The sequence below is a fragment of the Octodon degus genome, unplaced genomic scaffold (assembly GCF_000260255.1).
Source record: "Octodon degus isolate 3935 unplaced genomic scaffold, OctDeg1.0 scaffold00162, whole genome shotgun sequence".
NCBI lineage: Eukaryota > Metazoa > Chordata > Mammalia > Rodentia > Octodontidae > Octodon > Octodon degus.
The window spans coordinates 5,010,746-5,028,872 of record NW_004524738.1 but is presented as its reverse complement, the minus strand read 5'-3'; the positions used below and the strand labels follow the sequence as shown (position 1 = coordinate 5,028,872).

General features: G+C 36.5%; 1 pseudogene; it reads right to left on the bottom strand.

The window, feature by feature from the left end:
- Positions 1–1,863: 1,863 nt before the first annotated feature.
- Positions 1,864–16,671, bottom strand: LOC111813060 (annotated as a pseudogene).
- Positions 16,672–18,127: the final 1,456 nt, after the last annotated feature.

Genomic DNA, 18,127 nt, shown 5'->3' with positions numbered 1-18,127 from the left:
GAAGTGTAAGGTTGAGAAAAAGGATGGTCTTCCAAATCATTGTTGTTTTCTCCTTGCAGGTCATTGTAATGGCTGGGGTAGGATATATTGCCCACGGGAGACCAAATTAAAAGTAATTGCAGAACTTTTATTGATTAGCTGACAACCTATGTGCTCACTTCCCCTTCTGGGAAGACACAAAAGCCAAGTTTTTATATCTTCTTTGTTGCTATGGCAAAAATAGTTTCTACCTGTTTTTATAGTTTCTAGGTTGCTATGTAAACCAGCCAGGAAGGTAGCGCCCCCTATAACCTATAGGTGTGGGGTCATGGCAGGAATTTGATGCCCCTATATCCTATAGGTGTAAAATCTCAAGCAGAGGGATTTATGGCTAAGCATGGGCAAATAGTCTGTATTTTATTGCCCTAACTAGGTCCTACCTCCTCCTTATCTCCTATATGTTTGTGAAATTTCTGACAGGGCATGGGATGGGGTGAGGATGTGGTAATTTAGGCAAGGCCTCTTCTGTGTGAATACTTCAGGGTACTACTCCCACTCTGCAATGGATAGCCTGAATACAACATAAGAAAGAAAAGAGGCTTGCTAGCTGCTGCAGCTGCTGATGCTCCTCACTTTTACTTTGCTGTTTTCTGCTACTTGTACTGCTGTCCTGTGCCATATGCCAGTCTTACTTAGAGCCAGCCAAGTATGGACTGAAACCTCCACTAACTGTGAGCTAAATAAGCATTTAATTCTTTCCTTTTGGATGATGTGTATTTTGTCCCAGCAATGAGAAAAAGTAAGGGAAGACAATGAGCTAATAGTTGAAATTTTTTATCTTTTGTCTTTATTCCACATTTATTCATTTATTTATTAATGGCTGGCTCAGCCCACCTTGTGGCTGGGGCTGGCATTACATGTCGTGCCTGAGATCAAATTGTGGGTCCCTGCTTACATGCCTAAACTTGCCTAAGCAGGCACTTAAGACCACTGAACTATCTTGTTGCCCCTTTATTTCATCTTCAGACTCTTTTATTTCTTTTAATAAATCTTTATTCTTACAGGTTACATCACTGTCTTGTAGTTCTTGACTAGAGGACAGTGACTGTTTAATATCATGCAATGACCTACATCCATCTCTTGGCATAGCAAAAAATTCAATTTGTGTAGATGAATTTTATAACAGTGCAGTCTCAGGACCATGTGTCAAAGGGCCATCTCATCCTGCACCACTGCATTCTCTTGTACATCTAAAAACATCTTCTGAGACTGGTAAAAGAAGATCCCTCACTAACTTTCAAAATGACCCAAAGGAGCTTCTTTGCAAGGACAGCCACAGCTGCAGTTAGGTTGCCTGAGGTGTGATGCTCTCGTCCACCCAAGCTCTGGAGTGAGCTTTTCCAAAATCCTTCCTCAGACTGTCAAACATTCCTGTCTGATTGCCCAGAGCAGTTCATATTGTCAGACTCCACATTGTCATGAGGAGCATCCTCAGGAAGACTGACATCAATCATGAGATCAGCATACTCGAGGTCACGTGATTCCAGTTTATTCGGAAGGTCTGTGCAACTAACTTTGGAGGGGTCTTACTTGCCCAAAAGTGGACATTTCTGATGGTTTCCAAGCCTTCTTCATCCCACATCTGTGCTCCATCAGAGCTATCAGATGGAGAGAGCTCCGATGAAGCACTATCTGTATCTGGTGAAACTAAGCTATGGATTTCCAGAGAAGTACATTTTGCACATTCATTTCTGTCACATACACTTATATCTATTCAACCATCCATTTTTTATTGAAGTCCTTTTACTTCTCCTTGGAGAACTGAATATATCCTTGATGGTACATTTTCATGCTTTTCTTCTTTGAGGGAAAATTCTTTGGGGATTATTCTAGGTCTGAAATCATCCCTGCAGTCTTCACTGAAATCATTATTATCAATAAATAATTGTGTACATCATCACTCCATTATCTTATTTGAGCAGTATGTTTCATGGTCTGGTCATGTTTGTTCTATAATTCTCACTTTCAGTTACTTCTTGATTCTTGTTTGTAGTGCTGTCCTTAGCCAAATCTGCGGTCTTTCTCTCTATGCACAATTCAGCAGTGTGATTTTTACCACCAACTAAAATAGTTTTAGAAAATGCAGGTCAACTGGTTTTCAGTAGAGAAGGATGAATCACCCTACAACCTGAAGAGGAAGTTACACCAAGTCCATTTGGCAAAGCCAAGTTCTTTGTTCTAGTAGCTTAAGGCCTATTAAATGCACACCCAAAACATTCATTTCCATTGAGCACTTCTAACTGCAAGAAATTTATTCCTAGTATACTTGACTGGAGATATATCTGGATGATTAGCTGTTGGTATTAAGAAGGCTTTATGAGATCTATAGTACTACTGAAAGAGTATGATGTAGTTATAGCCAAAAGAGGAAGAAATGAATTCTCAATGGAAAGTGGAAAAATTTGTACATCAATTTATTACAAGTAATTGATTTCACATAGTCTGGGAACTGTAGAGGCTTTCTCCGGAATTGCCTCTGGTGACCAGGAGTTTGTGCTAAGCCTTTCCATGATGGTACTTGATTGGGTGCCTTCACATTCAGCCAACTGAGACTTTGGAGCACTAAATGAGAAGGAAGTTCTTCCCAATAACGTTCCTTTGGTAAGTCACCCAGATTAGATGGCCCAGTAAAAGCTTTCTGGTTTAACTCCTCTGTGGATGACACAATTATAATAGACAGCCTTGCTAATTTTTTATGTAAATAAGAAAACATGTTTCAAAACTCCCGTTATCTGATTTTTACAAAACTTCCATTGAACAGGAGCATGATTTTTTTCCCCTGATTTAGTAACTTAGTGCATAAACTTTGAGCATATTAGGCTTTTTCAGTATTTTGTCCACTCTTTCAGTATTTCTTTTGTCTGCTCCAAATAAATGAATGAGACAATGCTATTGTTTTAGACATAACTATAATTGTTCATGGTTACTACTCTTGGCCATTCCTAATAAATTCAGCATTGCCTACATGTCCTTCTAATAATTATTTCTCCATCCTATGGCAATTTGGGATCTAAAAGTGTCTTCCTTTTTATTTTTTGTTCCATCAACTATAAAATGCAATAGTTTGTAAAGCTTATTAGAATCTCATGTGTGCAGGTCATGCTTCCTCTCTAGCAATGGAAAACCCAGTGACCTGGGCCTGAGGGTGAAGGTAAGATGAAGGCTGTAGTTCTGCAGGCCAGCAACAGCACACAGCAGGGGGGTGCAAGGGGTGCCATAGTGGCTGAGTTCCCATGCTAACATTATCATGTGCACTGGAGCCATTTGTAGTTTGGTATTGTTGTGAATGAGATCAGTGGAGCATTCATACCTGCCTTTTATTGTACCTATCTTTTATCTAGTTTTATCATTTTATTTACTGCTTACATCTTCAGTATTTATTTATTTATTTATTTATTAGTTTGTTTGTTTTCAGTGCATACTTTGTAAAGTAAAGGAAGATAGCTTGTTCTTATATTTTTAGCATTGATGGATATTTTCCAAATTGGTAATATGTTATCACTGTGTCAGCATTTTAGGTTCTTCTAGCGTCAGATTATAGTGTGATGTCATTACTCTTTCTTTTCAGCCATTCTGAATGACATCTCACTATGGGTTTAATTTGCATTAATTTGTAGTACATAATAAATTCCTTTCCAGTTGTGATTTGTCTTTTGAATTTCTTTTGTGAAGTGTCTAGACATTTTATTCATTTTTTTTTTTTTGGAAATTTGATGTGTTACGTTACATTTTATTACACATTTTAAACAGTTCTTCATGTCTTCTGGAAAGAATCATTTGATAAAGTTGTCTTATAAATATTGTCTCTTACTTTTTATGTTAGTTTTTATCCATAATAACACCACTTAATGAGCTAATGATAGGACCAGAGGACTGATTAGTTTACCTCTGACATTTAAGCCAATGCTTAATCTCCAGGTAAGTGTTGCTTCTAAGGTATGAGGAGGAGTCACCTATTTGATGTTTTTGTCTTTTCTATGTACTGAAACTCTACAGTTTCAACACTGTTCATTGAGGGACGGCTGTCTTGTTGCTGTTTCTGTCTGCAGTAAGTCCAGGCTGTATCTTCTATGTGCAATTCCACAGGAACATAACAGCGTTCTCCAGCTAACAGGTGAAAGACTACTGAAGCCTAACATACACTGTATATTTTTTTAACACTGACTTATTTGTTCAGTGGAAACATTTTTCCTATTCTCCATTGCCTTTATGATAGGAAAAAGGTACATTAAATAAAAAAGTAAAGCAAGTAAGTTGAGATGTTAAGACTAATTATTTCTTATAGTCTAGTATGTAGAATATTTTAATTCACATAAGAGAAACTCATTCTTTGAATGAAAGTGCTGCACATCTTCCTTAAACAAAGAATCCCCCTCTTCTCTTTCTCTTGAAATGTGACTTAAAAAATAACTGACACTATTGATTTAGTGGTGCATCAGTCAATACTTCTATTGTTATGATTGCAAAGAAAGTCACTGCAAGATAGTTTGTTGGATTTTCATACCTTTGAACTTTGCATCTTTGCTGTCTGTTATCTAGAAATGGCAGTGAAGTTTTTAAAAAAAAATAACACCACCAGGATCATAATTATACATGAGAAAGGGACTAAGGACAGCACAGAATCAAAGGAGGAGTGTATGAAAGGAACAGCCTTGTAAAAAAGTAAGCTGTGTACTGCAAAGTGACTCAAATATAAGCTCATTTCTTATGTATGCATCAACATCAACAACTTTTTTTACTTAATTACTTTTATGGAATGATAGTGTGCACATTTTCTTTCCCTGCCAAATCTTCCATGAGTCATCCACAGTGTTTTAAGCTATGAACAACCATTGGCACTTGGCTTAGAATCATTTTATCACTTAGTTAACTATCACAATGTTAGATCAAGGGCATTGTGCAAGATAGATCCCAAGAAGTAAAGTAGAAAACAATACTCTCAGACTTCAAGGTGGAAAATACTACTGGAAATGGAACTAAAGTTTGCCTTTGCTACTGGGCTAAGTAAGGGTAGTGAGAGCTAAGAAAATAGTGCTGAACTACTTTTTCATAAGGAGCCCGACTTTCCCATTAGAGAAAGACTGTCACATTGAGAAAGAGAGGTCTAGTTTTGAGAGATTTCTTCCACAGAACATACTTGCTTTTATCAAAAAGTTAATTGAAGTAATTAAAGAATAAAACAAATAGCTAAGGGACTTTTATATTGAAATTATAAAATATTGATAGAAGGGATTTAAATAGAAAAGAATAATTTGAAAGATATGTGTCCATAGACCAGCAGAAATCAGCTGTACAATTGTATAAGCTATCCTGTACATATGTATAAATACACCTTTTCCCTTCTTTTATCTTTTTTTTCAACTTTTTCCTCATCCTAGTTGTTTCTTCCCTTTATACAGAGTCTTTAACGTTCATATTATATATTGAACCTTTCAGATTTTATTTATTCTTTCAGGTTCTTACATTAGTGAGACAATATGATGCTTGCACATGTGGGTCTGATTTATTTCACTGATGAGTGTGGTCTCTAGTTGCTTCCATTTACCTATAAAAGCCTTGAATTTGTCTTTTTTAAATAACTGAGTAATACTCCATTATGCAACAATAACACATTTTTAATCCATTCCTCATTTGATTGGTGTTTTCGTTGTTTCCAAGATTTAGCCATGACAAACTGTGGTGTTATAAACATGGGTGCAAATATATCACTGTGGTATGATGTTTTCCATTTTTCTGGAAAAATACCCAGAAGAGGAATAGATGGGTAGAATGGGATCTCTGATTAAAAATTTTTAAGGAATATTTTAGGGGTGAATGGATGCAATTAGAGACCATACTCATAAATGAAATAAATGAAACAGATGTAAACATTGTATTTTAACCCTAGTGTGAGAAAACTGAAAGAGTAAATAAAATCTGAAAGGTAAAATAAATATTGTGAAAAGGAAAGGAATTGCTTAAAGGAAAAGAACAACTGGGATGAAGAAAAGGAGTAAAGAAAGAAGAAATGGGGAAATATTTTATATATATATATATGGAACAGCTAATGCTTAATTCTTTGATCAATTCTGCATACCTGTATCTGGTAATTTGAACAATAAATTTGAAGTTAACATTATTCAGTATAACAAACACTGCTCATTTCTTGTCATCTTCCTTTGAAATTCTGTATCATTTTAATTATTTGATTCTTATTCTTTAATCTTTTAGAATAGAAAAGTGAACCCTATATACTTTCAGTAGTAATTGAAATCTGTAGGATCATTGCAGAAAATGTCATGAACATTCTTCAACAAATAAAAATTTAACTACCATTTGATCCAGTAATTTTACTTCTGATTATATATATATAAATATATATATATGCAAAGTTATATGCTGAAGAAATCTAATTTTTTCATTATAAGTTAGTGAGGTGACTTCTTAGAAGAAATAATTTCAGTATGAAATGTTTCAGCATTATATGATTACATTATATAGGAGAGAAATTGAGCCCATTCCCTGAAGGATGTTCTTGGATGGTTAAGTGGTGAAGAACATCAGGTGGTGGCCGTACATTCTCCTGTAATACATTTCACCTCTTGTCAGCCCGAGGACTCTTTCTGGTGTGGAGAACATTGCAGCATTGTAGTTCAGCATTCACACAGGTTGCAGATGGTTTCATATTTTGCATTTCTAAATCTTACAAAGACAAGGTATGATTTCGGTATCATCTTCAAAACTCTTAAGGAAGGTATGCTAAGGAAAAAGACTAAACAAAATCACTTAATGATAGAATGTAGTTTGCAAAGGAAAAAAAGAAAGTACAGAACTATTATGCCATCATTTAGTCTGCCTAATGCTGACTGAGGTGTATCCGTCTCCTGAAGCACAGAATAGTATTCGTGGCATTGACTACCCAAACGTTGCGTCATGCTTTCCTTCATGCAGGGAAGAGAAGTTGCTATGAGATAAAGAAGAGATGCTTGGGGCCGGGGAGATAGCTCCGTGGAATAAGTGCTTGCCTGGCAAACAGCAAGGTCCTGAGTCTGATCCCTGGTACCACCAAAAAAGAAGTGATGCTTAAAGTGATACAGAAAATAGTATATTTAAGTAAAGCATGTCAAAAAATATCTGAATGTGTAAGCAGAAAGAAGAGGATAGATCGCATGAATATAGTAATTGTATATAAATTAGAACATACAATTGGACTTTTTTGAATATTGAAACTTTAGAAAAAATACATAAGTTAAGCACTGGCAATAATGATCCCAGTGGATCATTAAGAATGATCATTAAGAATGTCTTCATCCCAAGTTTAATACTATAATATAGTACTATTCCTGATGGTTAAATTATAGAATTTAACTAAGACTCTTTGATGAATGAATGAGTAAAAATATAGTCTATTTATGTGTATATTTCATATATACATATACACAATGGAATATCATTCAGTATTAAAAAGGGAAATCCTTCAGTCTTCAGAAACATAGATGAATGTGTTAGTAAGCTTTTATCTTACTGGAACCAAATGTGTAAGATCCACAATTGAAAAGATAAGTGATTCACTTGACACACCATTTCAAGAGATTCAGTCCATGGCATCTGGCTCACAGGCAGGAATGTCATGACATTAAGAATCTGCAAAGCTTCTTACTTCATAATACCTGAGAAATAGAGCAGGAGAACAGTACCAGGGGGGAAAGGGTCACTTCTCTTGCATGAATTCTGAAGTCCTATCTCAATAGTCTTCCTAAATCCTTTCAGGTATGTTCTTTACTGATCTCTTAGGCAGCTCCCAACCCAGTCCAGATAAAAATGATGCTTAACTGTCACACCCATCCCTTGCCAACTTGACTTCCAAATGAATTCCTATAAATCATACTGAATCTCCAAATGAATAGACAATCAGCTCATAATTCTCCCTAAGATGACTTTGTTACCTTCCTCACAACAAAGAACGATTATGCCTTTACTAAATTCTCAATACTCAGAATTACTAAAAAGTTCAAATTAAAATGAGTTTTGAAAATAAAGATACACTCAGCTGTGGATCCCTATAAAATTACTAATAATAATGCAAAACACATTAAATGATCTCATCATACATTGCTGAAGGGCCAGTATTTTCATTCTAAGAGGCAGGATAGTATTGCAAAGGACAGAATCAAAGGTGACCAAAATTGAGTGGGGCCAACCTTAAGTCCAGTAGCTCTGTGTCTAGCATTCAGGAAACTTGGTCATAAGATGGAAACTCAAGAAGGCTTGGGAGGGCTGGGGAAATGGCTCAGTGTAATAAGTGCTTCCCTGGCAAGTGCAAAGGTCTGAGTTCAATCCTGGGTTCCGGAAAAAAAAAAAAAAGGAAGGCTTGGGAATCCCTACTTCTATATTCCTGCCAGTCACAGCCTTTATAGCTTTTCTTGAGCTGGCTTCTCTTGTGGCTCACAGTTGCATCTCAAATTTCTTGTGTTCTGCACTGAACTATTGGCTTCATTCAGCAACTGCATGCTTCTACATCTCATGGAAATAGTGTCTGGCATCCTTGGTCCTCCCTTAAAATCTGGATGGAAGCCTCTATGATACCAAATCATTTACCTTCTACCTGCCTACATGACTTGCATCACAAAAATGATGTTGATGTGTGCCATCAGGTCTACCACTAGATAAGGTCCTTTGAATCCTGATCACTGAATGACTGGATGCCTAAACGCAGTGAAATGAAGCCTATGGAATTAATTTTCTAGATGACCTCTCATAAGCAGGGAATTAAGGGGTTCTGGTATCAAGTGAAAGATTTCTGCTCTTATATTACAATGTCTGCAATGGGTGGGGTCTTGTTGGTTCCTGAGATGCCTCCAAAGTATTTTTCTTCTTGTCTCTGTACAAACTACTTAGTTTCTTTTTAAGGATACTAATATTTTGTGCAGCCATAGCTCCTTTTCCAGAACATTGCATATGGTTCCTTAGGGCTTAAGCATAACTTTTAGAATATTTTGTCTTGCATACTATATACTTACAACAAAGTTTGAGCATTTTGCTGCCTTAGTACTTTCTTTATTAAGTCATTATATGTTGGGAGAAACTCAGGGATGTTGGTCACAAACAAAGACACAAGGGCACCGAATGCAAGCAAAACCAGGGCTAGAGCAAAAGGCTGCCATGCCGCCTTTGGTCTTTATTTTTATGTATTTTGAGTCTCAGCCTTTAGGTTACTTTCCAGTTAACAAAACAAGCTCTTATCACGTGTGCTAACATTAATGTTTTAGCTATATGTGAGATCCTGCTAGGCATCTGGGAGCAAGGACATAAAAACAGGATGACCTTGTGGGGTTCCCAGTGTTCTTGGGTACTCCCTCTGCTGTTGCAGTCCTCTTTGCCCATCCCTCCTCCCACATGCCCTGTAGATCATTTTCAAACGTGTTTATTTTAACTCCTTCTTATCCCAACAACTTTCTTTAAATCCAATCTCTCAAAAAGTCTCATGTTATAAGAGAAAAGTAGGCTTTGTGATGAAGAAAAAACCTAGAGAATAATAATGTATTGCCTCTACTGAATATATTTCCACTGCATTCTGGTCTTTGAATGTCTTATCAGAATCCCCTATCGAACTCTGCTCACAGAATTCTAGGGCTTCTTTTGCCTACATCTCCAAACCTTTCCAATCATCTCCTGGAGGCCAGTTTCAGGCACTTCTCAATGACAGGCTCAACTCAGTGAGTGGCTCCACTCTTGATAACCAAATTTCCTACTACTAGGGTAAAACACTGACACTAAAATTGCACAGAAGGAAATGCTTTATTCACCTCACAAATTCAGGGCATTTATTCATACCAGAGGGGTTTCAGGGAAGCAATATCATGCTGGAAATTCATGGCAAAATTGCTTACTTCAAAGCAACTGAGAAGAAGGATGGGGGAACAGTGCCAGAGAGAAAGGTTCAAGGACCAGGTATAGAAGCTAAAGTCTCCCAAACAAACCCAGACACTTTTTTTACTAGTCTCTTAGGTAACTGCTCACAAGTTCTGAAGTTGACAGATCTTACCATGTAATAAAGCAGAATGGGGCTAGAGAGATGGCTCAGTAGAATAAGCGCTTGTCTGGCAAGCACAAGGGTCTGAGTTCAATCCCTGGTTTCCCCCCAAAAAATCAATAATAATAATAATAAATAATAAAGCAGAATCAAAACAGCAAGGCACAGAAAGATAAACCTTATATGATCTCAGCTATATGTAGAATCTAAAACAGTCAAATTAATAGAAACAAAGTAGGATGATGGCTACTAGTTATTAGAGTGGAGGAAAAAAATATGATGTTGCTCAAGGGATATAAAGTTCCACCTACATAAGAAAAATAATTCTGGAAATTGAATGCATAGTGGGCTTGGGAGACAACTCAGCAATCTAAGTGCAGGCCCAGCAAGCACAAGGACTCAGGTTCCATCTGCAGTACCACATGCTTTGCAGGGTATAAAACCTTGGGCCCCAAGTCAGCCATCAAAATCAGATGTGGTGGCACATGACTGTATTCTGAGTGCTGGGGAGGCTGAGGCAGGAGGATTGCTATGAATCCAAGCTGGGTAGCATGATCCTGTACCAAAGAAATAAAAGATATAAAAATATTTTACATAGGGCCTGCCAAATAGCTCAGCAGATTAAGGCTTCTGCTTCGGCAGACTCAGAGGTCTAAGGTTCAATCCTTGCCATGCTGTGCTGGCTCTGACCCTGGGGCACGCTGAGACAGCTATTGAGACTGGGCATGGTGGCACACACCTGTATTCCCAGGTCCTGGGAGGCTGAACACAGGTGAATCGCCACGAGTCCAATCTGCATAGTGAGACCCTGTAGATCCTTACTAAAATACAAAAAGAAAAATATTTTAAATAACTGAATACATAGTATGTACATAATATTTTAAAAATATTGTCAACTTGAAATTTGCTAAAAAGCTAGAGTGCATACATAATTCTCTCTCTCTCTCTCTCTCTCTCTCTCTCTCTCTCTCTCACACACACACACACACACACACACACACACTTAGAGAACTTTCACAAAGAAATGGGAGGCAGGGAACAGGTAATGAGGGATGTACAGCTCCTGAGGCAATGAGGTGCTCAAACTATAGGTCTTTCCTCCACGTATTAAGACACCTACATCTTCAGAATGCTCTGATGTCAGGGGAGCTCTTGCTACCCACGTCTTTCTGTGTGATGTGCCATAGATACATTGCTGTGAATAAAGGACAAGACGAAAATGTACTGGCTAGAGAAATACAAACATTCTTTTTGTGGGACTCTTTGTAAATAAAATACTACAAACAAATGACAGAGCAGGTGTCTATTTCCAGGAAACAAACATGGACATGACTACATAGACATGAAGCAGTTGGTAGAAGACATCTGAAGAAGTCAAAATAAGCTTTGGGGTGTCCCATTGGTACAGACTTTCAAGAGATGATGAGACTGCCACTGATGAGTTTCTTTTAAACGACTGTTTTCTCCACTGGTATTTTATAAATGGTTGTTGCATTAAAGAGCAAATGAAAGTTCCTTAAAGAGCACACTCTAGCATGCCTTTAGTGTCTCTCCTGACACATCTGTGAAGACGGATGAACCCTAAAGAGCTCACTGCAGACTAAGTGAGTCACATTTGTCTCCCAGGAATGTTTTATATGCTGCAAAATGTGACAAAGGCCATTATAGAGATTATATTTCCAGCAATGAATCTGCTGTCCACTCTCTGCTATTCCAAACATTCAGAAAATTGCTACAGAATTACTTATGGCCAAGAAAGCAAGAAGTCATTGACTATTCCCTGAGGATATGACAACAACAGTACATTTGTTGAATTGATACTGGGTATTGAAAATAAATTGTCAAAACACTGCTCAAAGATTTCCAGAGTTTAGTTTCATAATAAGCTATGTGTTACTGACTGTAACTTATATTACCATTTTAAGTTCTATAAAATATAGGGTTTTCCTCTAAAATAGGGTCCATCTTTACAGTGTATCTGTGTACACATGTTCCAGTGTTCATGTTAAATTGATTAGAATCCTTCTACTGTTTCATATAAATTTGGACACATGGTTTCTGACTTTGAGAAGATTATGAAAATAAGTTGGGATGAAATAAACCCACTCTATATAGATAGATAGATAGATAGATAGATAGATACATAGATAGATAGATAGATAGACAGATAAATAGATAGATAGATAATAGATAGATAGATAGATAGATAGATAGATAGATAGATAGATAGATTATTTGATGTGGATTAGTGAACATTAGCAGTAGATATTCTAATAGAAATAATTATCACTGTTCCCAGGAAGCAAGCATTCTCTTTGTGCTAGTTAAAGAATGAACTAGTGCTTTTACAAAAAGTGATGTACTTCTAAAGCCCTTGTTGATACAGTAGAAATGTATGCACTGTCATTTAAAGACACTCACACGAAGACCTGACATGTGTGTTTGACTCAGCATGTTCAGTGACTCTGATTTTTTGTCCCATGTTTTCATTGGTACACCTGCTGTATTTGTGCTCCCAGCTCCCTTTGTTACAAGGCACTGTCTGCACATGATTTTTAGACATTTTTAATCCTTTACATATTTTGTCTTTTGTATCTTCCTATAACAGCACGGTGTAAAATTGCGACTTTACATACACAAATCTCATCTTCTGCGATCATAAATTTTCACTTTCAAGTTAGTTTGGTCCTATGTTCCTGACTTCCTCGAATACAGCCCTGAGCTACTTGATGGTGACAAATCCTAATGATAGCCAAATGCCCCCAAAGTCCCAGGTCAACAGAAGCCATGTATATTTCTTCACTGTAAACTAATTTTCCTGAAAGAAATTGTTTGCATATCAGAATGACTTCAAACCTGATTGTAACTATGACACTGGCCATCACACCTTGTTCTGTCGTGTTTCTCTTTAGAACAAGTAATCATTACTAGCGTTTCTTTCTACCTGACTTCTTAAGTGAGCGGCCTCATGGAGGACTTGATGTAACCCTCCCACCATAGTCACAAGGAATAAACAAAAGGCAGTGAACAATTCCACTTTCTGTCACCATGCTGGTTAATAGGCAACCTCTGAGAACATTCTTATTATTAAAGGGCTTGGGGTAGCACAGCAGGAAAAAAATGAATGAACCGGCTGAGGCTTGATACACACCCATTGGATCTCGCGTTGTCAGAAAGCCTACACTGCTACACATTCTTTTTTACTGGAAAATTCAGCCTATTGTTTTAATCTGAACTCCTAGTAAATTACTTCTATCTTGCATAATAACTCTGTAAAAATGATTAATACAGATTGTTCTAATGTTTTACATCATAAACTCTGTGAGACCTGTTCTCAGTTACTCTTCTCTCATTTCTGGGACAAATAGCCAACACTCAAAATGAAGGACGCAAAGATTTATTTAGCTCACAGTTACTGGAGGTTTCAGTTCATACTTGACTGGCTCCAAGGCAGAGCGGCACACGGCAGAGGACAACTTTCCACGGTGGCAGCAAACAGCAAGAGAGCAAATGGAGGGATAGCAGCAACAGGGGCAATAGAGAGAGAAAGTCTGTCTCTCTGTCTCTCTTATATTATATTCAGGATCTCTGCCCCAGGCTGGAGGAAGTATACACCCATAATCCCAGCAGTACTAAAACCCATAATCCAAGCCTTGGATCACCTATAATCCCAGTGGATCATGAGTTAATCACGAACTCTAGAAGTCTGTGCCCCATGACTGGATGTGGCTTTGGGGGAACAACTAGACACAAACCGTAGCAGACTGTGAATGCGTAAATGCTTGTGTGTAATATCAGTGTTGTGTATAATACTTTTATCTTCATTATAAGGTTCAGGTTTAATAAAGTATAAAGAAAGGATTAATAATCAGATCTTGGTATGGGAAGAGCTAAAAATCTACTTTTTAGCAACAAGATCATGATGAAAGACCAATTGATTAAATTGACTTAGAGCAGAGAAGAAACTGGAAATAATGTCAAGGGCTTCCGAGAGCAGAGATGAATTGACAAATCAAGCTCTTGAATACACAAGATTATTGTTAGAAAGAAAAATGAAAGGATCATGAAGAGGTTAAAGAGGTAAAGCAGCTAGAAGACCTAAAAATTTCAAGTTCCTAATTTAGCTTTTTGTTTTCATTTTCTGTATTCTTCCACTTCATATATCAATCCAGTTTTCTAAAAATTTGTAATGTTTCCTGCATAATGGAGAAAAATAAGGCATGATTCTCCATATACCACTTTTTATTCTATATTTAAAATATACATTTGTGCATATTTGATAATTATTTGCTCGACAGTAAAACATCTACATGTATTATATAATTAAATGTATATGATATGTATCTATATTTTCTATATTTTCATTGTCCCTGAAGTGGTTGAATTGTGTGAATCACACTTCATTCTTCTATGATGAACCACCACACACAAAAAAAGATAATCAACTAAAGATTAATATCTTACTAAAATTAAAAATTGCTCAGGGTTATATAATCATTTAAATTTTCTCTAGCCACTTATATCATAATAATTGAAGGATATAAAAAAATCAGTACTTTTAGGAAGGTCCAGGTAGGTATTCCTTTTGTATTTATCTTCTATGTTATCAAGGGCAAAATGTCCAATGTTACCATTTCATGTAATTAAAAAAGAATATTTTTCGCAATATTTTAGTGTGTGGATATCCAAAGTTGTAGTTTAATGTCCAAAAGTGAGTTAAATGTACTAGAGTAAATGGTATTCTTTGAATGAAGAAAATTAAATCCTGGTCTCTAAATGTTAAATCAATTCAATCAGTTGAATGATAAGTGAATCAATATATTAAAATAGCTTCACATGTAGGGATATAGAAAGATTGGAAAAATTCTATGTGGAATCTCAGTCCTACAATGACCTTGTTCTCTTGAGTAGATTTCCTCCAATTCTTTGAGCTTCTGTTTCTCCACCTATGCAAGGCAAGGAAAGCTAAATTGGTGTTAGATCGCTGCCCTAAATTCTGTTCATGACAGGTGCTCCATGAATGGCAGTCCTCACTGGAGGTATCACCCTGGTGACAGCTTGGGCAACATTTGAAGAGCACATCACAAACTGTACAAATTGCATGTTAAATACAAAGTATCATCTGTACTTAAAACCCAGCAGTCTCAGTATTGCCCCCAGGAGACAAAATCTATTCCTTATTTCTATAGTTGCACTAGGAAAAAGTATATACACTAACATATTTCTAAAATAAAGAAGATAACTTCACAGTCTCAGTGAAAGAAGACAAACTTGAAAAGTAAAGAGTTACTCATTTAAGAATCCAGGCATGAACTCAGTTACTAATATATATATATATATATATATATATCAGGAATTGAACTCAGGACCTTGTGTTTGCCAGGCAAGCATTGTGCTGCTAATCTATATCCCTGTACTTGGTAAAATTCTGAAATAGATGGTTTTTACTTATAAGAATTGGAAAATTCACTATTATAATTATTATTTTAGCAACATAATCTATATGAGACACTGAGTTAAGCAATCTTTAATTTTCAGTCTCAAAACAATGGCAGGTAGGCCCAGGATCAACTCTGTACTCCCTGTGTGACTTTCACATCGTAACTGCAGAGCAGAAGTCTGCAGGAAGTGTGAAATCAGTAAGTTAGTAGGTGAACAAACATCCTGAATGGCTGTTCCTGTCAGAAGCACTCCTCAGTGCTATACAGTTTGAAGTTTGCAAGCACTAAATCTAGAGTTTGAAATAGGAATAAAAATAACAATAACTGTGATCCGATTCAATGTTATCACTGAATGTCATTACTCAACTGAAAAGTCAACTCCAGGACCTGTGCAAATCTTCAGCCTGTGTGAGCACAGGGTGGGGAAAGCCATAGATTTCAAGAGAAATGCAGTTAAGCCTTTTGCTTTTAGGTCCATTTGGCTCTATGGGAATTAATGGCTAATAATTTGGTTCTAGTATTCTCTTCCATCCACACTTGGGACACATTGCAGATGACTGATCCCTGAGTTTCCCCTCTAAGTGCACTAGAACGGAACCTTAGAAGACTAAGCAATACTCTAGCAGCTAAAATTGAAGGTGGCCGAGACCCTTAAACCTATAAAGGTGAAAGTTGAAGTTTTTCTCATATCTGCTTCCATGCCTAGGGAACAATATTCTACTGAATTTAAAGAATAAATAGGTAGAAAAATCCATTAATTGAACATTCCTAACAGTCTTGACTTCCTAAGTTCACTTTTGCAATTTGTTAATTTACCTTAAAAGTACTCAATGACATCCATTCTTTTAATTCTTCTGATCTATGTCTCCCTGGCCTGGCCCTGTGTCCTGCGCCTCTTCATAGTGTTCATAGTTACCAAAATCCATCCCCTAGTCATTATCTGAAGGGCAAGTTCGCAGGGAAAACTACCATGTGTCATCTTGATTGGGTTGAGGGCTGCCCAGAGGCAAGGTGGACACTGTGTGTGGGTCAGGCAGGCAGGGCCTCAGGCATTACATATGGCAACTTCTTCCTCTTTGGCACTGTTTCCCTTCTCTGTTTCCCAGCCATCATGGCCTGAGCAGCTTTGTTCCTCATATCTTTTTGCCACGAGGCTTCTACACTGGAGACACTGACCATGGACTGAATCTCCTGCAACTGTGAGCTAACTGAAACCTCTTCCCCTTTAAGTTATAGCTGTGAGGTGCTTATGTCCAAGCTACAGGAAATCTGACTAATACATTAAGTAACAAAAAAAAGGTCTTTCAGTGATCATTGGAATTATTCTAATCACTATATGAACTAATCTGTTCTTATAGTCTTATGACCTAATTTTACCCAATATGCATCAAAATATTCAGCTACAGACTCACAACTCCGCTTCAGGGGTTATCTATTATTCTAGGTAAAGAGTATCATTTTAGGAATTTATTTTACAAACAGAAATGAAACTTGAATAGGATAGTCATAATGCCTCACTTTCAGCAATGTATAATTTTGAGAACCTGGATTCTGAGGAACACAATGATGGATCGATAGTTATGTGCAAACAATACATAGCAAACTTTCTTTCCACCAAATTATCGAGACAGATATTTCACAGGAGAGAAAACATGGAGATGCATTAATTTGACACAATGTTATAATGCAAATATACTTATAATTTTTTATTAGTTTCAAGGTATAAAAGTACTGTTACTTAATAGTGATAATGAGGATATAAAACACTTTATAATTTTTGGCAAGTTTGCTACATAGTTTTAGCTAGAATATCATTATAATCATTGATTCATATAATTTAAGTGAACACAAATTATTTTGCTTGAGGTACTTGATTACAACTCTTCAGCATGATTTCAAGATATGGTACCTTCACAAGTGAATTACAATAGCATTAAGTTCCCCTTTAGACAAAAAACATTATTGATTTTTTGTGTGTTTTTTTGTTTTGTTTTTGTTTTTGTGACTGGCTCAGCCCACTCGGGGGGTGGGGCTGGCATGGTATGTGGTGCCAGGGATCAAACTGCTGTCCCTGCAGGTTTGCCTAAGCTTGCCTAAGCAGGTGCCTTAGACCGCTAAGCTATCTCACTAGCCCTCATTGATGTTTTAATCTATAAATTTACATTTTTTCCAATTACAACTGACTAAGTAAAAATATAATTAATGGATCCTACATCTCATGAAACTATGAAGGAAATATGTCAAAATATCATTTCAACTAAAAATAATAATATCAAACATTAAAATGTGTACAGAGAGATCTTTAGAATATTTTGTGATTATAAGGAGCCCTCGTTCTTGCATCCTAGTTTTGTTTCAAAAATTATTTAGTTCTGTAGTTTTATATAAGCATCCTAAACTTTCTAAAATAATATAAAGCAAAGTATGAAATTTAAGAAAATGTCAAATAAAGCAAATACTTTAAAAGGAAAAAATACATTAATTATGATGAAATATAAAAAGAATCTTACTACACTTAATGGATTAGATAAAATAATGTGGCCAAAAAAAGTAAATTTCAAGTATTTGTTTCCCTTTTGTTGAAGTCAAGTTCTATAAGTTATAGAAATACAACTGGGAAGTTCCAATGATTCTA